The 26,707-nt window shown below is 43.5% G+C and overlaps 1 protein-coding gene across 4 annotated transcripts in view; it reads right to left on the minus strand.

Moving 5' to 3' along the window:
- ptpn14 (protein tyrosine phosphatase non-receptor type 14) overlaps positions 1–26,707 on the minus strand; it is a 191,240-nt gene that overhangs the window by 126,260 nt on the left and 38,273 nt on the right. For 2 of the 4 annotated variants that reach the window (XM_033025350.1, XM_033025348.1), the window contains one exon: positions 7,005–7,098. The exons of the other annotated variants lie outside the window; for them this stretch is intronic. The gene's annotated coding sequence lies outside the window, so the exon portion shown is untranslated. The remainder of the gene's footprint in view (positions 1–7,004; positions 7,099–26,707) is intronic. 4 annotated transcript variants of the gene reach the window in all.

A 26,707-nucleotide genomic window follows, 5' to 3' on the forward strand; every position in this document is an offset into this window, starting at 1 on the left:
TGAGTGATTGTTTTGCGAGCATCTGTGCACAATCTTCAGGGGAGATCATAAGTCAAACATGCCCAACCATCATGCTAACCAAGTTAGCCAACTGAGCTATTCCCACATGCCACATCACCTTGTAATTTCTGGACAGTCACCAAAGTAAAAAATGATACCACAACTGCATTTGGAATTAGGCTATCTACCTACTTCAAAGAATACTTTTGTCTAATGTATCCATGGCATATTTAAAGTAGGAATGCTTCATTTAAAATCTCATACTTTTCTAGAACAGTGCAACAATATTTTTCTTGTGATAGTGAATAATTGGACTTAATCATCATTACTTATGACAGAAGACATGATTGTTTGGCTGATCAGTCCTTTTGCTTCTTAACTTTCCTAAAGGGTCATTTAAGGAACCAAGTAATTTACCAGCATATATATGGGTCACAGGAGGAAAGTGAAGCAGCCTGCAGACACAGTGAGAGTGTGCAATCTCCAGATAGACAGTGCCCATGGTCAGGATCAACTCTGGGTGCCTGGAACTAGCTGAATCACTACCTTGATCTTCTGAGTCTCCTCTTAGGAGGAGGTCAGCAAAAGGACAATACTGCAAGCTTAAAGAGGGGTCTTCACGAAGATCTACATTACCAAAATGAGATGTCAAGGCAAGAGATTCAATTATCTCACAAGTGCAGCATGTAAATTATCATCCTTCATTCGCACAACTCCTGCTGACCTTTTGTTCTCACAATCAGCGAAACCATCTTCTCAATGTTTCCATATGATAACAAGCAGAACGTCACAAGTTCCTTCTCATTTGCCGCGATTCGCTTCATTACCATTGCTGCCCAGAATGGCTGGAAGACCAAGATTTTCCCTGTCGAAGTGGGATGCAGGGAATTTGTTGCTACATCTACCACCAGGCTATTAAAAAAAATGGGGGTGGAGGGGTCGCTCCCACCAACAAGCAATCAAGTCATTATCAAATTCTGCAGAAAAAGGCAGCAATTGGCTTGGATCAAAAAGAAAGATAACAATTGGGCTGCAAGATGAAGACAGGAGGGTATGGAATTGAGGGAGGTGTAACTGGGACACCAGGTATCACCGTTGAGCCCTCTGGAGATGTTGTGGGCTTATTAATGAAACGTCAAAGAAGGAGGGTTCCCACCTGATGACCCCGATGACGTACCTACCCTACCTTTCACCACTGCTATCCCACTGCCAATAGCAAGAGTGCCAACTTACTACAGGGATTGAAACATCAAGTCCTATTAGCTCTACCCATCACATATCAAATTCCTGTTAGGTCCTCCTGCCTCACTTCTCCTTCTACACCTTTTCTTCACACTGACCACCGCTCAATTCTCATTCCAACTTGCACCTTTTGTGCTTAGTTGATGCAATCGTATAGAAACCAGGAAGGTCATTTTAAAAACGGATTTCAGTATTACTTATGCAAGATCCTTCCTCTGAGCCATGTATCTCATTGGATCTCATTTAACCATATATAACCATATAACAATTACAGCACGGAAACAGGCCATCTCGGCCCTTCTAGTCCGTGCCGAACACTTATTCTCCCCTAGTCCCATCTACCTGCACTCAGACCATAACCCTCCATTCCTTTCCCGTCTATATACCTATCCAATTTATTTTTAAATTATAATATCGAACCTGCCTCCACCCACTGGCAGCTCATTCCACACAGCTACCACTCTCTGAGTAAAGAAGTTCCCCCTCATGTTACCCCTAAACTTCTGTCTCTTAATTCTCAAATCATGTCCTCTTGTTTGAATCTTCCCTACTCTCAATGGAAAAAGCTTATCTACGTCAACTCTGTCTATCCCTCTCATCATTTTAAAGACCTCTATCAAGTCCCTCCTTAAAGTCTCTTTTGAAATATCTTCTTCAATCAATAGTTTTATATGGAGTTTCTCGCTTCTTAACAGATTGGAACCAGTGTACAATAGACAATAGGTGCAGGAGAAGGCCATTCGGCACTTTGCGCCAGCACCACCATTCAATGTGATCATGGCTGATCATCCCCAATCAGTACCCTGTTCCTGCCTTCTCCCCATATCCCCTGACTATTTTTAAGAGCCCTATCTAGCTCTCTCTTGAAAGCATCCAGAGAACCTGCCTCCACCGCCCTCTGAGGCAGAGAATTCCACAGACTTACCACTCTGTGAGAAAAAGGGTTTCCTCGTCTCCGTTCTAAATGGCTTACTCCTTATTCTTAAACTGTGGCCCCTGGTTCTGGACTCCCCCAATATCGGGAACATGTTTCCTGCCTCTAGCATGTCCAAGCCCTTAACAATCTTATATGTTTCAATGAGATCTCCTCTCATCCTTCTAAACTCCAGATTGTACAAGCCCAGCTGCTCCATTCTCTCAGCGTATGACAGTCCCGCCATCCCGGGAATTAACCTTGTAAAGCTACGCTGCATTCCCTCAATAGGAAGAATGTCGTTTCTCAAATTAGGGGACCAAAACTGCACACAATACTCCAGGTGTGGTCTCACTAGGGCTCTGTACAACTGCAGAAGGACCTCTTTGCTCCTATATTCGATTCCTCTTGTTATAAAGGCCAACATGCCATTAGCTTTCTTCACTGCCTGCTGTACCTGCATGCTTACAGTTCCCCCCCCCAGCTTACATAAGCTCAATTTATGGACAGCCCATACATACAAGCGAGCATTAGGAAGGCCGGCAGGATGGATTTGCAGGCTGCTGGGGAGGGGGGGGGGGGGGGGGGGGGGGAGAGCGGGGGGGCAGGTATCTTCTGCCATGTGGATGCTTAGTTCATGGCCATAATTGCACCTTGTGAACTTTTCAGGTTATGAACAGTTCTCAGGAACAGAACTCTGACTTAACCTGGGGAGGTCCTATCGTGAGCCCAAATGTACCAAAGATACGTGTAATACTGAATGTCCAAGTCTTCCAGTTTGCTAGAAGGGGTGGCATGGTTGTGCAGTGGTAAAGCTGCTGCCTTGCAGCGCCACGGACCCGGGTTCAATCCTGACTACAGGTGCTGTCTGTACGGAATATATACGTTCTCCCCATGACCTGCGTGGGGTTTCTCCAGGATCTCCCACATTCGAAAGACGTACCGGTTTGTAGGTTAATTGGCTTCGGTAAAATTGTAAATATTCTCTAGTGGGTGCGGGGATCGCTAGTGGGCCGGAGTGTCTGTTTCCGCGCTATATATCTCTAAACTAAATGATATCGAAGTACATGGGAGTATAATTTGATGACATTTCTCATTTTGTTTTCAACATTCATTCCTTCTTTTTTTCCTGATTTACAGAAAGTATGTTTGATACAAGATTTTTCTTTTACATCCGTCTGAATTTGATCATTTATTCTATTTTCTAAAGTTTGGAAATAGTACTGTAAAGGTGAAAAGTGTGTCATAATTTAGGCTGCAGGTACCTGAGCTAACTGGAGGTTTATATACGTTAACTGTTAAAGCCTCAAAAGGTAACAAACTAATTCATGTCAGACAAAGCACCCTGTGGACTTCCAGGAGAGAGTGTTTAAAATCCCAATCCAAGATGTGGTGGAATTTACTGGTTTAAATTCCTACTAGATATCTGGCCCTCAAAAGGGACCATAACCCTTCAAACAGATCAATATTCTGAATCAGTGATTGCTGCTCTAAAAGCAGCTGAGATCGGCGCTGGGATACAAACATTTAATGGCAATCTAAACATTCAATGCCAGACAAGAAATTTTCCCAACTGCTTTGGGGCTCAAATAAATTCCTTTATTTCAACTTCTGTAACTGATTGGCAAAATTCTACAAACGACTTCAAAGCGCAATGGAATGCAAAGCTGAAACAATTAATCACACCGCCAGGTCACCATTCTAGTTCAGCCACTGAGATAATAATAATAATAATCTACCTGCTACTAATCCAATTGCTGGTCTAGTAAATCAACAGAGCTGGAGAGAATGCATGTTCAAGAACCATCTTCTGCAGTTATGGAAATAACTGTTACAACTAACTGAGTTAATAGTAATATTCAAGAAAACCCACGTGCCAACAGTTTTAAACGAACACAGCTGATGACTTAATTAACTCACATCCATCAGGCTAACAAGAAAAAAATAATTGGCATATTGGATCATTGGTTTTAATCAACATAGAACATAACAGCACAGCACTGGAAAAGGCCCTTCAGCCCACAATGTCCAACAGGATTCTAAGTTAAACTAATTATCTCTGCCTGCCATATCCATATCCATAATCCTTTATTCCCTGCATATTTATCTGGCTATCTAAAAGCCACTTAAATGCCATTATCATACCTGTCTCCACCGCCACCCCAGGCAAAGTATTCCACTCTGTGTGTAAAAATACTTGTCCCAAACATCTCCTTTACACTTTACCCCTCTCACCTTAAAATTATGCTCTCTTGACTTTGCTATTTCCACACTGGAAAAAGGTTCTGATTGTCTACACTATCCACCCCTCTCATAATTTTATATACTTCTCTCAGGTCTTTCCTCAAACTCTGATCTTCCAGACAAAACAATCCAAGTTTGGCCACTCACCTTATAACTAATCTCTAACTCTCTAATCCACACAACTTTCAGCAAGACTTCTTCTGTGCACTCTCCAAAGCCTACAATATTTCAAATGTGGCCCAAACCAAAGACCTTTAAAGCTGCCATATGACATCCTCATTCTTATACTCAATGCCCCGACCAATGAAGGTGAGCCAACCTTACTAGATTTTGTATTGGAATTCAGGCAATTGAATTCTCATCGCCACAGTAAAAATTTTGACAGAGCTATGTGGAGATTCCAAGAAAAACTGTTGTATATATTAGCCTGAAATAGGGTGGGGCACAGTGGCGCAGCTAGTTCAATCCTGACATCTGGTGCTGTTTGTGTGTAGTTTTCCCATTCTCCCCGTGACCGCGTGGCTTTCCTGCGGTTTCATCCCACGTCCCAAAGACATGCCGGTTTTTAGGTTAACCGGTTTCTATAAAATTTCCCCAAGAGTTTCGGGAGTGGATGCAAAAGTAGGATAACAGAACTAGCGTGAATGGGCGATTGATTTTCAGCGTGGACTCGAAAGGCTGAAGGGCCTATTTCCATGCTGTATCTTTCAATCAATCAGTAAAATCTTCTGAAATGTGTATGAATATGTTCAATAAGTGCACCGTTGTAGTGGAAGATTTTGTTTTTTTTAATTCCATGCCAAAACCATACAGAAGCATCACAATATCACCAGGGCATCTGCTCTATATCTCAAACACTTCTCAAATTAAGCACATGGATATGATTGGGATTGCTCAGTATTTAATAGTACATAGAAACATAGAAAACTACTTTATTCTACTGAGTATCCTCTTAGGAGGTCAGCAAAAAGACAATACTGCAAGCTTAAAGAGCGGTCTTCACGAAGATCTGCATTACCAAAATGAGATGTCAAGGTAAGAGATTCAATTATCTCACAAGTACAGCATGCAAATTATCATCTTTCCTTCGCATAACGCCTGCTGACCTTTTTGTCCTCACAATCAGCGAAACCATCTTAGAAACATAGAAAATAGTTGCAGGAGTAGGCCATTCGGCCCTTCGAGCCTTCACCGCCATTCAATATGATCATGGCTGATCATCCAACTCAGTATCCCGTACCTACCTTCTCTCCATGCCCCCTAATCCCTTTAGCCACAAGGGCCACATCTAACTCCCTCTTAAATATAGCCAATGAACTGGCCTCAACTACCTTCTGTGGCAGAGAATTCCAGAGATTCACCACTCTCTCTGTGAAAAAAAAAATTCTCATCTCGGTCCTAAAAGATTTCCCCTTATCCTTAAACTGTGACCCCTTGTTCTGGACTTCCCCAACATCGGGAACAATCTTCCTGCATCTAGCCTGTCCAACCCCTTAAGAATTTTGTAAGTTTCTATAAGATCCCCCCTCAATCTTCTAAATTCTAGCGAGTACAAGCCGAGTCTATCCCGTCTTTCTTCATATGAAAGTCCTGACATCCCAGAAATCAGTCTGGGGAACCTTCTCTGTACTCCCTCTATGGCAAGAAATGTAATTTTACATGTAAATTTAATACTTACAGCATTGGTGATTCTAGTAATACTCTTGATTGAGTCATTGGAAACTACAGTACATCGCTTGCAGAGAAAGGCCTTACATTTAACTAGGACCTTGTGAAACAGAATCTGTACAGATGTCTATGATGCAGGGCTCGAAATTAGCGGTTGCCCGGGTGCCATTGACCACCCAAAGTGCCTCCAGGCAACCTAAACGCCGACTCATTTTGCCCGGCTTGGAAAGCAGATACTGGTTTATACCGATAGACACAAAAAACTGGAGTAACTCCGCGGGTCAGGCAGCATCTCTGGAGAATAGGAACGTGACGTTTTGTGTCAGCGACGGCTGTAATGCATGGCAAAGATACTAGGTGCGTGGTGACGAAGGGTCGGAGCGAATGACAGGCCCCGAACAGCGGCAACAGCGGCTGCGACAGCGGCTCCACCACCTCCTCTTCCTGCACCTCGCCCAGCAGAAGGAGGCCTCCCTCTCACTCTCTGCTCCTGGCCTCAGCGTGCGAGAGGGGTTGTTTTGATTTACAATTTATAATTTCCTTCTATTTAAAAATTGGCATTTTTGTTGCAGTACTTCAGTTTCTACCTATTGAACAAATCAATTGTGCAGTTACCCCAAAAGGCTATTCTACTCAGATACACAACATAAATCAGAGGTAAAATGGGCTCCACGCCAAATAAATCAACAATTTAAGCTCATACACAAGGACCTCACATGAGGTAGCAGATCAGAAATACGTCAACCTGATGCCAAGACTAAGACATCCTGTAACAAACAATGTCAATAGCTCTTTAGGGGTGTGGACCAGCTGCCTATACAATCATACAATTCCAGAGCCGGAAGACCTTTAGCAAGCTGCAGCAAAGTCAATTGTTAATACATTAATATGAGTGTAGCGGCAGATCAGATATGCCAAAGAAAAGTGGATGCCTCACCAAAAAACACCAATGCCTAACTTTCTTGGCCTTGACTGATGGCAGTTTAGTTCTTGCTTGTTACCACAAGCTGCAGATTTACAATTTCTCTTTCCTAGGGGGAAGAAAACAAACTATTTCAGATATCATGTCTGTTCTTGTTATACCTTCTGCTCATGGAATGTTGCTCTGGATGCAATCCAGCATTCCATTTAAGGAAAAACAAACAAAGCAGCAACTGAAGGTAATGTGTAATCCTAAACCAGATAATTTGGAAAGGCAAACTGTGGACTAAGTCTAAACAGTCAGAGAGATATGTGTGTTGTGCGCATTGCAGCCTCCAGAATTTCTTCTCTCAAATGACAGGGCAGCAAAGATTGACACCAACTAAACCAGAGGATATACTCATCGTTCTGAAAGGGCGATTTTGAACGAATTAACGAGATGGAAGACACTACAATTTCGCCCCTAAGGTCATTTCATGGCCAAATAAACATCCCCATAAATTATTCATGTTCAAATATACAAACTATATTTTCTCTCTCTCATCACTGAAATATTACCACTGCTGCAATAGGCAGTTAACGAATGCTTTCTTATGATCGCATATAAAAATGCAGTTCTCCTCCCTTCACCAAACCACTTTTTTTAATCAATTCATCAAGAATGCTACCGATTGTTAACCAGTTTTACTCAATGGAGACCCAAGTTTTTGTCCTCCCATGCAAACGATGTGATAAATTACTGTTTAACGCCGGTATCATAAAGCAAGTAACACCGAGTGGGTGATGGTTTTATTGTGGATAAAAACTTATAGAACAACAATGGCCCCAAGTTGGGAAAATCTCCACATAAATAGCTGGAATCTCTTCAACATATAGACAGTTGGAAAGCTGCCCATTCCGGATTCCTAGAGAGTTGATTATATCATATTCTGACTCCATGTATCCAATCATGGAACATCGGCAAATGTGAAAATCAACTAATTACCACGCAGAAATTTCCCCGGCACCTTCACCATCCACGACCTTCACTTTCCTCCACCCCAAGGCCCTCTAACGGTTGACAGTCTTTGCAGAAACCTAGCAGCGGTTGTAGGAGCAATTCCACATAAGATCATGAGAGATAGGAGTAGAATTAGGCCATTAGGCCCATCAAGTCTACGCCATTCAATCATGGCTGATCTATCTCTCCCTCCTTACCCCATTCTCCTGCCTTCTCCCCATAACTTCTGACATCCATACTAATCAAGAATATCTATCTCTGCCTTAAATATATCCACTGACTTTTCCTCAATAGCCTTCTGTGGCAAAGAGTTCCACTGATTCACCACCCTCTGACTAAAGAAATTCCTCCTCATCTCCTTGCGAGAAGAATGTCATTTAATTCTGAGGCTTTGACCTCTAGTCCTAGGCTCTCCCACAAGTGGAAACATTCTCTCCACGTCCCCTCTATCCAAGCCTTTCACTATTCTGTACATCTCAATGTGGTCCCCCCTCATTCTTCTAAACGTCAATGAATATAGGCCTAGTGCCATCAAACATGGCAGGAACCAGTTGAAGAGATCAGAAGATGGGAGAAGAATGTGAAGGAATGAACTGAGGCCAAGGCAGGGTCAGCGCAAGAGGACGGAGGTAAAAAGATCACCTGTTTCATTATTGCAATCTAATTATTTTTTTTGCACTACTTCAGATTAATTTATTATTGTGTCATCCCTTGTATTTATCATTACCATGTATACAGTTTACTCCAGGAGCTTCATGCAAACAAAGAATTTCATAGCTCTGTAGTGCAGCTGACAATAAATAATCTGGCATTGATTCTGAATAATGCACTGAAACTTACCAATGACCAATTGCAATGCCAGGAACACTCAGATTTCCCTCATTATAAACTCAGCGATTGTATATATGGGCATTACACATATTTCTAACTGTTACTACTAATTATTCCATATCGTGGTAGCATTTAAAGTAACCTCATCTTCGTGCCAGGAAGAGGAAATACTCTGAGTTTCCTTTCAATATGGTTGCAATTGATTAGTTCAACAGTAATTCAAATTGAGGCACTACTAATCCAAATAGCTGAAACCCATGAAGTTCTATTGTTTCACCAAATAAGCCATCTGGGGAGTCTAGCATTTTAGAAAGAGTGAAGGTTCTGGGAACAGCGCCGTTTGGCAGTCGGGTGTCAGATCACACGTGCAGTTCCACACGGGATGCATTCCTTGTCTATTGTGGCCAAAATGTATGGCAGTAGATAGATACTCCAATGCACTTTTACTCTTCCTTATAACAAGCACAACTACACAAGATGCAGACTTCAAAAGAGACCATCTAGCCATCCATGTGTTCAAAAGATAATGAAAACATAAAGTGGTAAAAGAATTAAAATTTAGCACGGGATTTACCAGCATTAAAATGACACAAAGCTTCACAACAGGTACCACAATCTATCAATAAAAACTTTAGTGAAAGGGTTCTACTATTACAGCTCTCCCTTGCAAAACATCCTGCACTCTTGGCACTTGAATATCCTACACATAATTTGAGTCAATCAATGGCCTTAATGACTCATACAGTGGGGAGAAAGCACAAAGTAAATAATACCCTCTTAAATAAAGGTAACAAGGACAGCTTGAGACATTGCTCATTTACAGTGGAAACGTGTCATTATTTAACACCAGCTATGTGACCACCTATCAGTAGCTCAGTTTTAATGCTGGAGAAGTTGAAAAGTAGTCGCAAAGCTAGGACAATGACATTCTTTTATTAATATATAACCTCTGATTGCTACAACTGGATGATAAAATGGAGCGTTAGAGCAATCGTTCAACAGCAAAAGCAAGATATTTTATTTAAACAGCAGCTTTAATAAAATAAAACTTTCAAAGCATTTGAAGGAATGTCTTAAAATAAAATTTAAAACACAAGCCATGATCTGTTAGTGCAATGTCCCAAAACCTGGATAAAGATGTGGGTTTAAGATGCGTCTAAAAAGGAGGAAAACGAGGTGGAAACACAGAGGTTCAGGACAGGAATTCCAGTGTTTATGGCCTTAGCAGCCGATGACATGAATGCCAACAATGGAGTGATTTAGAGGCAGTTGAATTCCAAGGCTGTTTTTGTCTGGGGGGGGGGGGGGGGTTGGGTTGAGTGGAAAAAAGATACATATTTTGGTAGGAAAATTTAAAGGCCTTGAAGCTTACAGATGAAGTATTCCATAATAATTCATGGGTGCGTAGTATTATGTAACAGTAAGTAGTCTTTGAACTGAAAGCGCATAATTACGAACTAACTTGCATGTTTCAACAGAGATGCAGCTAACAGGGATTTAACTTTGGTGCAAGTTGGGCCAAAGAGCCGGTTTCTGTGCTGTGTGAATCTATGACACATGACATCACCTCATTGATGCAATTACCGCCATGAATAATCGTGTATTTTAAACAGGGAACCTGGAACACAAGCAGCATTCCACAAAAAACTTGGATGAAATTCCATCATGTACCACACAAAAATATTATGGTACACTAAAGACCTTTCAGAGATTTTGTGCTGCATCTCCTGTAATGCTTTGCTGGAACAATACAAACTGACCCCCTTGCACTGATCTTTTCCCACTGTCCCTTTAAATAGACAACAACCTTCTTGTGCAAAACATTTTATGGTCCAATATTTCTCCATATTAATAAAGCTCTTATTCTCTCTCCAAATTTGTACAGACTACTTTACATTGGCAATTCTTCAGTTTTGATCAAACCTAAAAATAAGATTCTCTTATCACTGGCAAAATTTATCATAAAAATCATCTGGTTCTTTGGAAAAAACTCCAAGCAGTTCTGCTCGTAATAGTTCTTGAAGCATTTTGCTGCAAGTCTGTTGCACATTCTGATTTTCATTTGCTTTTTTAGGTAGATACTTAAAAACTGCACACAGTATTTAAACTGTAGAACATGTTGCAATATACCTTAATAATGACCTCTAAATTCCGTTACTATGAAGCCCCCTTTGGCTTTTGTTGTGAATCATTTATACAAATACTCAAATCTTCAGGAAATAATGTCAGGTATTAAAAAAAACCTGAAAATGCTGGAAATCTGAAACAAAGGAAAAATCGTATAAAAAGCAGTATAGTGGTGCAGAGCAGCTGCATTACAGTGCAAGAGACCTGGGTTCAATCCTGACTTCAGGTGCTGTCTGTACAACGCTCTCCCTGTGGTGGTGTGGGTTTTCTTCGTGTGCTCTCGTTTTCTCCCACATTCCAAAGACATGCAGGTTTGCAAGTTAATTAGTTGATGTAAATTGTTTCTAGTGTGCAGGATGGAACTAGTGTCAAAGTGATCGTTGGTCGGCGTGGATCGCCTGCTTCGATGTTCTATCTCTAAACTAAACTAATTCAGTAAGGCACTCATCATCTGTGGAAAGAGACACATAACATTTGCCAAAATACCATTTAATAAAGATTGACTTCATGCTGTCTTTTCATCAACTCCTGCTTGATGCAAGGCAGCATTTATAAATACGCTCATTGTTTTGTAAATATATTCACAGATCTTCTGCGGACACTTTAGGTTGATTGACTTCTGTAAATTGTCCTTAGTGTATAGGATAGAACTAGTGCATGGGTGATTGTTGGATGCTCGGCATGGATTCAGTGGGCCGAAGAGCCTGTTTCCACGCTGTAACTTTAAAACCTAAAACAAAAGCTTTCTGCAAATACAAATTCCATAAATTGACATTTTTTAAAATATCAATAATTGTAATATTACTCCTCTTGCGTATTGCTGATTAGTTCAAAGTATTGAAAAACTAAAACATTTATGAGTCTGTACATACATATATCAGAGCTCAAAATGCTTGTAAATCCAGTATCCATTTCAATAGCACTCCAGTGTCTGTCTGAAAGGCATCAACTTGATGCACACAAATATGCAATAAAAAAAACTACTGTGCAAGAATTCACAGTCAAACTTCCTATGCCTCACTGGAATATAATAATAATATTTTCAAATTTGACTTCAAAATCTAGTCTGTCTTAAAGTCTATGAAAGGTAAACTGTTGCGTGCATTCTGAATGTTAATATGTTATTTTCTGCTGGAATTTCCTGCAATGTACGATGTTTCTATCAGAAATTGACTGCTTGTTTGCCCTTGGACTTCACAACAGTATTTAATTTTTCCTCATCCAGAAAACAAAAGAAAAGGGAGACCAAAAAAAAATCTCATAACTTAACAATGTTTTTATTCGTGTTCACGTGTTTATGTGTTTATTCATTATTCATGTTCAATTGTGTCAAAGACTTTCAATGAAAAGAGCTACACATCTGGAGAACAACTAATTTGCCCATTTGGTTACATTAATCTTTAATGGCTAAAATTTTAAAGCATACATTCTGCCCAATTTAATGAGCTGCTGTCTGAAAGTAAAATGTGCATACTGAGCATATGTAGACACCTTTATTCTCACTACCAGCAATTAAAGAAAGGTATTGTGATCCGAAGAGACTCGGCACATGTGGAATTACTTTCTCCTGCACCTTGAAGTGGGTTAAACGTCTTGGCTTCAGGCAATTTCCAACGGGGTTGACTTCACTGATGTATAAATGGAAGCATTGTATTCCCTCCCCCACACAGGAACTGCTCCTCAGCAGATGTTCTCCGAGCTCCTATCGTTCCTTTTATACAAACAAAAAACTAGAAGGCACAGAGAGTAATACTGGAGCATCCCAAGAAACGGTGGTTTTCATTTTCCAGCAGCCAGTCTACCTGTAACCCATTAACTCCCAATAAAATCGTATAAACATTCTCCTCCCATTCAGATTGCCAAGCTCAAAATAATGCTTACGTGTGACGAAAATATGAGTGAAGGAATCCTGCTGAATCGGGAGTTGCAATACATTTATGCAAACTCAGTCTGAGTTATTTAGAACAGAAACATGTCCATCCAAGTCCATAGCAACCAACATGCTAGTCTCATTTGCCCATCTTTAGCTCACTTCACTCTATACCTTTCCTATCCAGTATTACGTGTCCAAACATCTTTTAAACATTGCAATTGAACCTACCTCCGCCACTTCCTCTGCCAGCTCCTTCCAAGTATCCTATGCAAAAATCTAGTCACCACATGTCCTTTTAAATCTTTCCTCTCTCAAACTTCTGTCCCCTAGTTTTAGACTCCCTTACCCTGGGTATAAATACCAAGAACATGCATCTTATGATTTTATAAAGTCTCTCCATTTGATTTAAACCGCAGTTCCAGCAACATCATTGTGAATCTTTGTATACCCTCTCTGACTTAATCCTTCTTATAGAAGGGTGACCAGAACAGCACACAATATTCCAGGCAATGTGTCATCCAAACCCTTGCACTCAATGCTCTGACCGATGAAGGCAAGCATGCCATAATCTTTCTTCACCACCTTGTCTACCTGCATCTCTACCTTTAGAGAACAATGCACTTGGAGCCCAGGTCTCCCTGCACCACATGACCCTGTGATTCATTGTGTAAGTCCTGCCACCGTTGAATTTACCAAAATACATGATTTCACAAGTCCAAATGAAGTTCCATCTCCCATTCGTTTGCCCATTTTCCAGTTGATCTAGGTCTTGTTGTAACCTCAGGCAACCTTCTTCACAGTCAACCATGTCACCAATTTTGGTGTCATTTGCAAACATTAATCCCACCATCTAATTTTGCATCCAAATTGTAAATAACAGCACTAATCACTATTCACAGGCTTCCAATCTGGAAATCAACCTTCCACCACCACTCTCTAATTCCTTCCACTGAGCCAATTTTATAACCAATTGGCCAGCTCGCCCTGGATCCCATGTGATTTAAACTTCTGGACCAGCCTACCATGCAGTACTGATTTAGTTATTAATTGTACTCCGGCATTGCTAATACTCCTCAAGGGATTTGTTTGATTATTAGTCCACCCCCACTCCATAGGTACTGCCTGGCCTGCTGAGTTCCTGCAGCACTTTGTTTTTTTGCCTGACATTTACCTCTTTCTTTTTCCTGACCAGAGCCTCAATATTACTCATTAACTAGGGTTTCCCAATCCTACCCTTTACTTCAAGTTGGCCCCAAACTCTTGCTATCTCACTTTTAATAAGCTCCCACTTGCTAGACGTCCCTTTATGTGGTAACAGCCTCTTTTAATTAATCTTTGCAAGTTCCTGTCAAATGCCCCCAAAATTAGCCTTGCCCCAATTTGGGAGTTTAACTTGTGGATCAATGCGATGTTTTTCCATAACTATTTAAAATTATGGTCACTGGTCCCAAAATATTCCTCCACTGACATGTCAGTCCTGCCTCATTTCCCAAGAAAAGGTCAAGTGTTGTTCTCTCTCTCCAGTAGAGCCATCTATATATTGCTTGAGAAAACATTCTTGGACACTATCCACCATTTAGATAGGAACAGACTGATTAGGAATAGTCAGCATGGTTTCGTGCGCTGGAAATCCTGTCTCACAAATCTGAAGAGGTCACCAAGAGGACAGAAGAGGGCAGGACAGTGCGTGTCCTTTAACATGGCTCCGCTTGGTAGGCTACTCTCGAAGATTAGGTCACATGGAATCCAGGGTGAGATGGCCAAAATGGGATTCAAAATTAGCTTGGACGAAAGAGTCAAGCGTAATTGTAGAGGGTCGATTTCCTGATTGGAGACGTGTAATCAGTGGAGTACCGCAGGGGTTGATGCTGGGTCTGCTGCTGTTTGTTATGTACATTAATGATTTGGCTGACAATGTATTTAACATTGATGTCAACTGCAAATTTACCACCAAAGTAGGCGTTTAAAAGTACACAATGAAGAAGGTTACAACAAGACCTAGATGAGATAGGAAGGTGGGCCAAGGAATGTCAATGGAATTTAACTCTAACAACTGTGATGTGTTGCATTTTGGTATTTCAAAGTTAGTCAGGACTTACTGAGGATTTTTTAAATTTTTTTTAAAAATTGGAAATGGTGCTGAAGTGATTCACCAGGATGTTAAACGTGCTGGTGGGCTTGAGTTACAGGGAGTGGATAAGCTAGGGCTTTTTTCTTTGGAGCGTAGGAGGCTGAGGGCTGACCTTATTGAGGTGAACAAAATCATGAGGGGCACAGATAAAGTAAACGTGCACAGCCTTTGTCCCAGGGTAGAGGATTCTAAAACTAGAGGGCATAGGGAAAGATTTGAGAGAGACCTCAGGAGCAACTTTTTCCACCCTAATGGGAATGAACTGCCAGAGGAAGTTAAAAATTATATACAATTACATTTTATAAATACATTTGGGCAGATATATGAATCGGAAGGAATTAGAGGGGTATGGGCCAAATGGATGCAAATGGAACTCGTCCAATATGCCAACTTAATTGTCTTGGATGAAGGTAGGCTGAAGGATCTGTTCCAACACTGTATATCTCTATGACTCCCCAGGTACAGTTAACAAATGTTGCCCCATCTGACCCTGGAGCACTGTGGCAATCACAGTCCATATTAGGGAGGGATGGCATGGTTAGGTGAGAAGGAAAGAATTGAGGTAGAGGGGATAGAGAAGAGGAGGATTAGAGAACAGTGCACCACTGGAACAGGCCCTTTGGCCTATGACACCTGTGTTGAACATGATGCCAAATTGCACAAATCCTTTCTGCCTGCACAAAATCCTTCTATTCCCTGCATATTCATGTGTCTATCTAAAAGCCTGTTAAACGCCACTATCGTGCCAAAGTTTCATCCTCATCCAAGTGATCCTGTACCCCAGGAGAGTTTGCATTTTTTTTAAATCACAAAATTCCCAGCCATAAACAAACTAAATTATTCTTGATTCAACAGCCACCAGGTGTGTGGATCTCCTGAAAGAATCACTGAACTCAAGTGAGGCGGGAATATAAAGAAGTGTACCGACCCATAACATCACCCATCCTTTTTCTTCAGAGATTCTGCCTGACACAGAGTTATTCCAACACTTTGTGTCCATTTTTGGTATAAACTAGCATCTGTAGATCTTGGGTGTTCAAGAAGGAACTGCAGATGCTGGAAGATCGAAGGTACACAAAAATGCTGGAGAAACTCAGCGGGTGCAGCAGCATCTATGGAGCGAAGGAAATAGGCGACGTTTCGGGCCGAAACCCTTCTTCAGACTGATGGGGGGTGGGGGGGGGGGGAGAAGGAAGGAAAAAGGGAGGAGGAGGAGCACGAGGGCGGGGGGATGGGAGGGTGGGAGGAGACAGCTCGAGGGTTAAGGAAGGGGAGGAGACAGCAAGGGCTAGCAAAACTGGAAGAATTCAACGTTCATGCCATCCGGACGCAAGCAACCCTGGCGGAATATGAGGTGCTGTTCCTCCAATTTCCGGTGTTGCTCACTCTGGCAATGGAGGAGACCCAGGACAGAGAGATCGGATTGGGAATGGGAGGGGGAGTTGAAGTGCTGAGCCACTGGAAGTTCAGGTAGGTTATTGCGGACTGAGCGGAGGTGTTCGGCGAAATGATCGCCCAACCTCCGCTTAGTCTCCCCGATGTAAATCAGCTGACATCTAGAGCAGCGGTTGCAGTAGATGAGGTTGGAGGAGATACAGGTGAACCTTTGTCGCACCTGGAACGACTGCTTGGGTCCTTGAATGGAGTCGAGGGGGGAGGTGAAGGGACAGGTGTTGCATTTCTTGCGGTTGCAACGGAAAGTGCCCGGGGAGGGGGTGGTGCGGGAGGGAAGGGAAGAATTGACGAGGGAGTTGCGGAGGGAGCGGTCTTTGCGGAAGGCAGACATAGGGGGAGATGGGAAGATGTGGCGAGTGGTGGGGTCACGTTGGAGGTGGCGGAAATGGCGGAGGATTATTTGTTGTATTTGCCGGCTGGTGGGGTGAAAGGTGAGGACTAGGGGGACTGCCCTTGTTGCGAGTGCGGGGATGGGGAGAGAGAGCAGTGTTGCGGGGTATGGATGAGACCCTGGTGCGAGCCTCATCTATGGTGGCGGAGGGGAATCCCCGTTCCCTGAAGAACGAGGACATTTCCGATGCCCTGGTGTGGAACGTCTCATCCTGGGAACAGATGCGGCGTAGGCGGAGGAATTGGGAGTAGGGGATGGAGTCTTTACAGGGGGCAGGGTGGGAAGACGTGTAGTCCAGATAGCCATGTGAGTCAGTTGGTTTGTAGTGTATGTCGGTCAGAAGTCTGTCCCCTGCGATGGAGATGGTGAGGTCAAGGAATGGTAGGGAAGTGTCGGAAATGGTCCAGGTGTATTGGAGTGCCGGATGGAAGTTGGTGGTGAAGTGGATGAAGTCAGTCAGTTGTGTGTGGGTGCAGGAGGTGGCCCCAAAGCAGTCGTCAATGTAACGGAGGTAGAGGTCGGGGATGGGGCCCTGGTACGTATTGAACAAGGATTGTTCAACGTACCCAACAAAGAGGCAGGCGTAGCTGGGGCCCATGCGTGTGCCCATAGCTACGCCTTGTGTTTGGAGGAAATGGGAGGAGTCAAATGTAAAGTTATTGAGGGTGAGGACCAACTCCGCTAGGCGGAGGAGGGTGTCAGTGGCTGGGTATAGGTTGCTCCTCTGGTCGATGAAGAACCGGAGGGCTTTGAGGCCATCCTGGTGGGGGATGGAGGTGTAGAGTGACTGGACATCCATGGTGAAGATGAGGGGGTGAGGGCCTAGAGAGTGGAATGCGCGGAGACGGTGGAGAGTGTCTGAGGTGTCTAGAACATAGGTGGGAAGGGATTTGACCAAGGGGGATAGTATGGAGTCAAGGTATGTGGAGATGAGTTCGGTGGGGCACGAACAAGCAGAGACAATGGGTCTGCCGGGAGAGCCGGGTTTGTGGATTTTGGGGAGAAGGTAAAAACGGGCCGTGCGGGGCTGGGGAACGATGAGGTTGGAAGCTTGGTCGGGCAGGGCGTGGGAATTGATGAAGTCGGTGATGGTGCTAGATATGGTGGCCTGGTGCTCGTCAGTGGGGTCATGGTCCAAGGGTAAGTAGGAGGAGGTGTCCGAGAGTTGGCGCGTGGCCTCAGCTTTGTAGAGATCGACGCGCCAGACTACCACGGCACCTCCCTTGTCGGCTGGTTTGATAACCCAATCTGGGTTTTTGCGGAGTGATTCAATGGCAGTGCGTTCAGGGAGGGAGAGATTGGAGTGAGACAGGGGAGTCGAGAAGTTGAGGCGGTTGACGTCGCGGCGGCAGTTCCGGATAAAGAGTTCCAGAGCCGGGACGTTACGAGAGGGGTTCCACGAGGAGGGGGTGCGTTGGAGACAGGAAAAAGGGTCACCATTGGGGGGCGAGGACTCCTTCCCATGGAAGTGCGCTGTGAGGCGGAGGCGACGGTAGAAGCGCTCCAAGTCATGGTGGCCGCGGAACTCATTGAGATGGGGACGGAGGGGGACAAAGGTAAGACCTCTGCTGAGGACAGACCGTTGGGTGTGGGAGAGGGGGAGGTCGGGGGGGATGGTGAACACCCGGCAGGGATGGGAGTTGGGGCCAGAGGAAGCCAGGTGGGTGGACTGCGGACGGGGCGATGTGTAGGGGGTGGGGGGGTTGTAGGTGTTGGAGGGGTGGTGGGTGGTCAGGGGGTGGGGGGGTGAGAGGGCTGTAATGTGGGTGGGGAAGAGCGGGGGTGACATAGTTGGAGGGGGATGGGGGAAGAGTCAGTGGAACAGCCAATGAGGTTAGCAAGGCTGGGCAGACGGGCACTAGGACCCAGTGGAGTTAAGCCCAGGAGAGTGGGAGTGAGCAGCGTGGAGGCTCCAGGTCCAGTGCAGAGTCCAGGCTCCAGGTAAGGCGACGGCTGTGGGTAGTTGGAGGGGGGTGGAGTGGCGCGGGTCATTGGACCCGATGGTGGGAGTTCAGTGGCGCGGGTCACCGGAACCGGTGGTCGGAGTCCAGTGGCGCGGGTCACCGGACCCGATGGTCGGAGTCCCGTCGCAGTTGAGTCGGGGTCCGCGGGCGATGTGTGGGAGGTCCCAGTGGGTGGATAGTCGGCGGGGCGGCGCGGGTCGGCCATAGCGGTGGGGCGGCGAGATGAGTCGGATGCGTTGCGGCGGCCATGTTGGGGGAGCCCGGGTCCGGCGGCGATGCCGGGTAGGTCGGGTCCAGCGGCGATGCCGGGTAGGTCGGGTCCGGCGGCGATGCCGGGTAGGTCGGGTCCGGCAGCGATGTTGGGTAGGTCAGGTCCGGCGGCGATGCCGGGTAGGTCGGGTCCGGCGGCGATGCCGGGTAGGTCGGGTCCGGTTGGCGATGCCGGGTAGGTCGGGTCCGGCGGCGATGCCGGGTAGGTCGGGTCCGGCGGCGATGCCGGGTAGGTCGGGTCCGGTTGGCGATGCCGGGTAGGTCGGGTCCGGCGGCGATGCCGGGTAGGTCGGGTCTGGCGGCGATGCCGGGTAGGTCGGGTCCGGCGGCGATGCCGGGTAGGTCGGGTCCGGCGGCGATGTTGGGTAGGTCGGGTCCGGCGGCGATGTTAGGCGGGCCCAATGCGGCGGCGATGTTAGGCGGGCCCAATGCGGCGGCGATGTTCAGTGGGCCCGGTCCGGTGCGGCGATGAGGCTGGGCGGTCCCGGAGATGCGGCGAGGGTCGGAGGAATCAGCGATGGGGAGGGGGTCCAAGTTACTGTAGAAGCGGCGCGGCTGGGCGTCATCGGTAGGCAGGTGAGGGTCGGCGGCGGCATCGATGTGGAGGTCGGTGAAGGCGGCGTCCTGGTGAGTATTGAAGGCGCTCCTCGTGGCCAAGATGGCGTCGCGGGACTCGGGCAGGCGATGCAGGCCAGAGTTGGGGCCTGGAGTCTGTGGGTGGTCGAGTCGGGGGGCGTCTTTATTTCTTTATTTCTACTGAGAGAATATCTTCTGCTTGCTTTTTACTTTATAAAATAACGCAAATGTACCAACCACATTATTGACAATGCTACAGACTGAGAGGAGCTGACCAAGGATTAAACTTGCAGTCTTCATCGCTCGGTATCTTGCAGGATTCACTGATGACATCAGAAGCTTTAATGCACAACCCGTCAAGGTATTACTGAAATACACCCTTAAGAATCAAAGGAACTAAATGTTGTTTATAAGCCTTGCGTGGACTCTTACAGAGTTAATGTGGCATGTTGATGCATGCTGGAAAGCACAAGGTATAGCAGCTTGATACGGTCTATGTTGCGCGACAAACTATCCAAAAAGAAAGCCACTCAAGATAATACGAAGGAACAAACTAACAGAAACAACAAATATAGACAAAAAGACTGGTAACTGAAAGGACTGAAGAGGGGATCGAGGAAAGGGATTAAGAAAAATTGAAAGGTAATATCTTAAAGGAAATAGTGAAGTATGGAGAACAAGACTCAAAAATCTGCTGAGTGAACTCCATTCTCAAGACTTGCTTTTAGTGAGGTCTGGGATTTTCTGTCAGTGTTAGGAATAAAAGGGGGAATACAGCTCAAAGAAATGGGGTCAAGGAAAGAGCGTTCACATCGCGGCCCTGTTTCCACTAATTTTTCCACCGCCACGCACAAGAAGCGACAAGACAGACACCATTGTATGCAGATGCCGAGAGGTGTATTCAGCTCTGGCTGAACAACTTCTAATCTTGTATGTGGACTCGACAAGAAGAAGAAGCTCAAAGAAATGGCTGCCACCAATGGAAATGCAAAGCAGTTTTGCAGGGCTGTTATGATGGATAACTACCTTATAATTTTAATCAAAGTCTCTCAGGAAACACCTATAATTAAGACATTGTTTTGACATTACCCTTATTTTTCCACATTATGAGCCCAGCAGCTGAATTCAAAATAATCCTGTCATACACCAAAAATAAATATTATTTATATCAGCACTTATGGCTGCAGTTCAATTCACATCGATGCTCAGCCCCTTCCATTTATATTCCAACAACTAAAATTGTAGGAAGGGAAGGCAGATGCTGGTTTACACAAAATGCTGGAGTAACTCAGCGGGACAGGCAGAATCTCTGGAGAAAAGCAATAGGTGACGTTTTGGATCGAGACTTTTCTTCAGACTGTGTCAGGGGAGAGGGAACCGAGAGATAGAACAAATTAATGAAAGATATGCAAAAAGACAGATCAAAGCCATTGTTGGCTGTAGGTAAGGTGATAACGAGTATTACAAAGAATGGAACTCAGCAGGGCGACAGTGAAATGATTACGACCACTAGGTTGGGGAAGGGACGGAGAGAGAGGGGATGCAAGGGTTACTTGAAGTTAGAGAAATCAACAGTCATACCGCTGGGTTATAAGCTGCCCAAGCGAAATATGAGGTGCTGGTCCTCCAATTTGCATTTGGCCTCACTCTGACAGTGGAGGAGGCCCTGGACAGAAAGGTCAGTGTGGGAATTCAATTCAATTCAATTCAACTTTAATGTCATTGCACAAATACTAAGTATGGGTACAACGAAATGCAGTTTTGCGTCAGTCCGTAGTAGTAGTGCATATAGAAATTTTAAAAAAAGAAGATACAGAATAATCAAAAATACAGAATAATTAAACAATGGGGACGGAGGGACCGGAGAAATCTATCGGCGGGACTTCGAGTTCAGCAATGTGATGGTATAATTGTAGAAGCTGTTCCTCATCCTACTGGTACGAGCCCTGAGCCTCCCTGATGGGAGGAGGGCAAACAGTCCATGGTTGGGGTGGGAGGGGTCTTTAATGATCTTCCCAGCCCGTCTCAGACACCGTTTTCGGTGGAGGGCATCCATGGCAGGGAGCGGGGCACCGATGATGTGCTGCGCGGTTTTCACCACCCGTTGTAGTGCTTTCCTGTCCACAACAGTGCAGCTGCTGTACCATACCGTGAAGCAGGTGGTCAGGATGCTCTCGATGGTACAGCGGGTACAATGGTACAATGGGAGGCCTTTCCTATCATGATCCAAATGAAACAAAGTCTAGGCAAAACCAATATCTGAGACAATATCCCATCTCCAATGAAAGCCGATTTGTAATCCATTCTTACTTAAATGAAAAAAAATACTACATCCCCCAGCGCACCCACTGAGAGCCATACTCTGCACTTCCTACAGAATGGTTAAAAAGGCACTGGCCAGCACGTACCACATTATTAGCGTGGAACTGGTCACCAACTAAGAATGCTCTTTCCTTGTTCAAGACACCAGCAAGTTCTAGCATGTCACTGTACTTTCTTTCGATCCTCACGTCCTGTCATGCACCAAGCAACACTCGCCTAGTTCATGAAAAATAATATATTTAACCTACATCAGAATGATTAGGAAAGTTGAGTTCTTCTGACTGGGACCATTCCATTTAACCGCTTTCAACTGTACTATTATTATCCGAACAGGTGCTCTGCAATGTGTGTGGTTTGATGAATGAATGTTTTTTTTACAAGCCTCAGCAAATTCCTCTAAGTTATTGGCTGCGGTTAGTACAGATTTTAGGAAAGACAGAAATGTATTAAAATTTGCAATGGACATAACAAGGGATGCATTGACATTGTGCAAATCTGAAAATAAGGAATGTTCCCTTTGTTAGCTCGAGTGGTGCATGCAACTGACCCACTGAAAAGCTTTTTCTCACTTGCATGTAGAAACTAAAAGTGAGTTGCTCAGATTACCCTTTAAAATAAAACTAATGGTGACACAAGGAACCTCAGATGCTGGAATCTCGAGTAAAACACAAAGCAATGGAGTAATTCAGCAGGCCAGGCAGCATCTCTGGAGGATATGGATAGGTGAAATTTTGGGTTGGGTCCCTTCATCTGACTGGCTTCCATTTCACCAATTCATTAGCAAGGTTAATAATAAACATATTTTTTGTATCTATGAACACTATTTAGTACTACAGCTTATTGTGCAACAGAGGCACACACTTAAAAATCAGACAGCAATAGCAAGACATGTCTATGTGAAAAAAAGCAGGTAATGCTAAAAAAAACAGGTGGTCAGCCAGCATCTGTGGAAAGACAAAATCAGGTTGAAGCTCTGTCCTCTGATGAAACATTATGCTGACACAAGGAACTGCAGATGGTGGTTTACAAAAAAGACACAAAGTGCTGGAGTACTGTTTTTCTCTCTTCAAATGTAGCCTGATTTTTTCAAACATTTCTGCGTTTGTTTCAGATTTCCAGCATCTGTAGTAATTGGCTTTTTGGGCACTGCACACCTTTTGATTATTTACTCATCCTAAATTTTAAATAATCTCTCTAAACCCACATTTTTTCACCCTGCTTGCACGTTTGTTTGTTAATTTATTTAATTCTTTATTTCGAACAGAATAAAAGAATAAAAAGCAAGTGTGAAACAGCATACAAAAAACAAAACAAGAATATTTATAAAAAGTGTCATAAACAGTATCTATAAATAAATGAAATCGTATGTGTCCGAAAAGGAGCAGGAAGAAGCCAAAGCTTATTAATTCCCACCCCTTATTCAACTGCTTATAATTATCTTATACAAATTTAGCAGCTATATGTACACCACATGTACACCAGCAACTATATGTACAGCAAATTATTTACATTTATACACTAATCATTTACAAAGCCATACAAAAAAGAGAGAAAAAAAGAAAAAACCCTCATATACTATACAGTATCTCTTAGTCATATATACAACCCATCACCCTATAACCACCCTTCCCAATACAATCAGTATAACAAATATCCCACTCACAATCACCTATCCTCATCCTAGTATCCTTTAAAAAAAGTGTTTTTGTACATCTTTTTAAACTGAATTATGTTTGTGCTAGGTTTTATCTCCTGTTCCAGACCATTCCACAAATTCACCCCACAGATTGCTATGCACATACTTTTAAGAGTTGTTCTGACATTGAGTTTTTTTTAAAATTATGTTCATGTTAACATGCACATTAATATTGGTTATTTTTCCAATATCAAATTTGACTCTAGGAAAGTGTTATACTTTAGCTCTCTCCAACGCCATGTTCTCCTACATTTATTTGGGCATACAAAGTCTTATTTCTCAATTTATGTAAGTGATGAGTTTCTTGATCTTTATATCTGTTTCTTAAAATAAATGAACCCAACTTTCCTCACTATCTTAAGTCCACTTGTGTCATATAAATTCCCCAAAGCAAAATATGTTCACATTTTAAATTACTGCCTATATTCAGTCATATTTGAGTGAAAAATCATTGCCATAAGCTCAACAATTTAGAAATACTACCATGGCCGATGAAAGGGTTAAATAAATGGTTTCGTTGAGCTGCAGAAGCTGAATCAAAAAATTCACGGAAACCACAAGCATTGGCATTTTTGTTGGTTTCAGTTTTCTCACAAAGTTAAAATAACACAGAAATTCCACAAGAACAGCCACAATTGTAGGGATGGGTGAAAAATTTGGATCTGGATTGCAATTCTTTTGAAGCTGTTGCTTTGATGAATTTGCCCCTTTTTTAAAAAAAAACGAACAGTAACTTTACTGAGACACCACCATTTTTACTTTCGAGAACTGAACTCTTTAAACATCAAACACAAAAGCATCAAAAGAACAATGTCCTTGAAGGAGAAGTGTACCGTAACCCTCGGGGAAGATTTGAAGGCAATAGAATCGCCAATGTGAGTTGCCTGTTAGAAATCTGCCTAGTGTGCTTGCTAAAAAGTTAATGAAAAGCAGTCAGAAATTCTTGCCACCACCAAAGACACTGATTTAACACGCAGATAGACACAAAAATCTGGAGTAGCTCTGCGGGACAGGCAGCATCTCTGGAGAGAAGGAATGGGTGACGTTTCGGGTTGACACCCTTCTTCAAACAATCCCTATTCCAGGCATACACCGGCCCTATCCCCGAACTCTATCTCCGTTACATTGTCAACTGCATCGATGCTACATCTTGCGCCCATGCAGAACTCATGGACTTCATCAACTTCACCACCAATTTCCATCCTGCACTCAAAATGTTTTACATCTGCAGTTCCTTCCTACAAATTTTAAAATGCAACTTGCGGCCTGCTTTGGATTCCTACAGCCATCTATTTAGATTTCATCTCTCACTCTTTCTACCTCACACAAAAAAGCACATCATAACATCCCAAAGGATGCAACATTTGGGACAGAATGCGATATTCAGCCCTTTATTGATGTGGTAGCAAACAAATAAATTCCAATTTTCAAAAACACGCCACAATTCTTAATGCTGGAATTAAATATAAATCATTTTATTCCAACGTATTTTAATAATGAAATTCCATAACCCAGTATATTTTTATGTAATGTCAACACTGCTATTTCATTGTCCAATCCCTCAACTGGGTAGCTCGCTAATCCCTTTAAGAAAATAGCTAATGGGTAAACTCCATTGCTAAAAATCCAGAGACACATAAGGACATCAGTGAACAAGGTGGATTTTTAATGAGTTACAATTATAAATTATTGCGTTAAATTCAGATAATGAATTTGGAATTAAAATCTCCCCAGTTCCGATGTGGAATTCCAACTCAAAGTTCCCTTGATCAACATCAGGATACAATTCCAGCTAATTTAAACACTTGGCCCATACATTCAGAAATACCACCCAAAAAAAGGCAAAATTCATACACTGTAAATGTAAATTTTGTCTTAATGACGTCTTGATACCACAAATCGAAAAGAGTAAGCCAAACACTTCTTCTCACAAAAGACTGAAAAAGAGAAAATATAAAAACAGGGACCCCCATTCTCCTGCCCCGGTGGTGAGATGGCTCTTTATTGGCAACATGATTTGATCTATAATAGTCCAGAGAACGCAAATTAAAAACAGCAGGGCAGAACACATATTCAATTTAAAATAACATCTGGAAATGAAGGAATAATATTGATTACAGTATCAATAGGGCTGTCAGATTGCCTTAAAAGCTATATGGGACATTAATGTGTACGAAGGAACTGCGGATGCTGATTTAAACCAAAGATAGACACAAAAAGCTGGAGTAACTCAGCTGGACAGACAGCGCCTCTGGAGAGAAGGAATGGGTGACATTTTGGATCGAGAAGTCTGAAGAAGGGTCTCGACCCGAATGTCACCCATTTCTTCTCTCCAGAGATGTTGTCTGTCCCGCTGAGTTACTCCAGCTCTTTGTGTCTATAATGGGTCATTAATGTTCTTCAGAGAAGGAAATATGCTATCCTTCATCTAAAGCATCACTGTACTGCTCATCTCAAGTAGGACAATTCAGGACAGTTTTCCCATACCCAGAGTTTTACCGTTAGTGTGTCGTGTTTTCGAGGAGATGTGAAACGCACACGAACATCGCACAATACACACACATCCAAGATCAGAGTTTATAAGTATAAAGATATCCCACATAAAACAATGAAATAACTTACTTGCAGCAGTATAACAGAATATGTAAACATTCAATTCAAAAAGTGCAAGCCGTTGGATTTTTGGAAGCCAAACCAGGCTTTCACAGCAAAAAGTAAGGACCTGGGAGGTTATGTAGAACAGAGGAACTAGAGTAGAAGTACATAGTTCCCTAGAAGTAGCATCCCAGGTAGACTGGATAGTGAAAAAAGGATATGCTGGCCTTCATCGATCAGTCAGGAGTTGGGATGTTATTTTACTGTTGTACCGGACATCGTTGGTGAAGCAAGGCTTGGCATATTGTGTACAGTTTTGGTTATCCTCTCGTAGAAAAGATGTCAGAATACTGGAAAGAGTACAAAGTGGATTTATGAGAAACTTGCTCAGACTCAAGTGCCTAAGTTGTAGAGAGAGGTTGGGCAGGTAAGATCTTTATTGCTTGGAGCATAGGAGTTTGACAAGCAAATTCAAAGGGGCATATCAT

This window comes from Amblyraja radiata, chromosome 8 (assembly GCF_010909765.2).
Source record: "Amblyraja radiata isolate CabotCenter1 chromosome 8, sAmbRad1.1.pri, whole genome shotgun sequence".
NCBI classification, from domain to species: domain Eukaryota; kingdom Metazoa; phylum Chordata; class Chondrichthyes; order Rajiformes; family Rajidae; genus Amblyraja; species Amblyraja radiata.